The sequence below is a fragment of the Oncorhynchus masou genome, chromosome 18, assembly GCF_036934945.1.
Source record: "Oncorhynchus masou masou isolate Uvic2021 chromosome 18, UVic_Omas_1.1, whole genome shotgun sequence".
Taxonomy (NCBI): Eukaryota; Metazoa; Chordata; class Actinopteri; order Salmoniformes; family Salmonidae; genus Oncorhynchus; species Oncorhynchus masou.
Window position 1 is genome coordinate 7,470,876 of NC_088229.1, and position 458 is coordinate 7,471,333.

Below are 458 nucleotides of genomic sequence, written 5' to 3' on the forward strand. Positions count from 1 at the left end.
TTAGATTATGAACAAACGTTAACAAGAACCAGATTCCCTTGATCATGATGGTCGTGACGCATCCAAATTAATCCTCAGTTTAAAAGAAACAATATTATTTACATTAAGTACAATTTACATCAAGAATAAACAACTGGACAACGAGGGAGCAACAAACATTCAAAACTAAAGAGTAAAGAGCATTTCATGACATTTCATTCCATAGAACTCTCATGCTTCCCAAGCAAAAAGATCCATGAGCCTATGTCAATATTTGTATACAATGAGTCACAATTGGGGAAGTGTGCTGTTACCATTTCATTTTTGTAAAACATTTTGGTTAAAGCTCAAGTAATCAATAGTCAACCAGAGGTTGGTGCTCTTGTGTAACACTGTGGTGAGCAGCGGGGAGCAGTTAGCCTGGGGCGTTGGTTTCACAGAAGTTTCAATACCTCCTTTCAGTTGCAGTTGGACAGAGA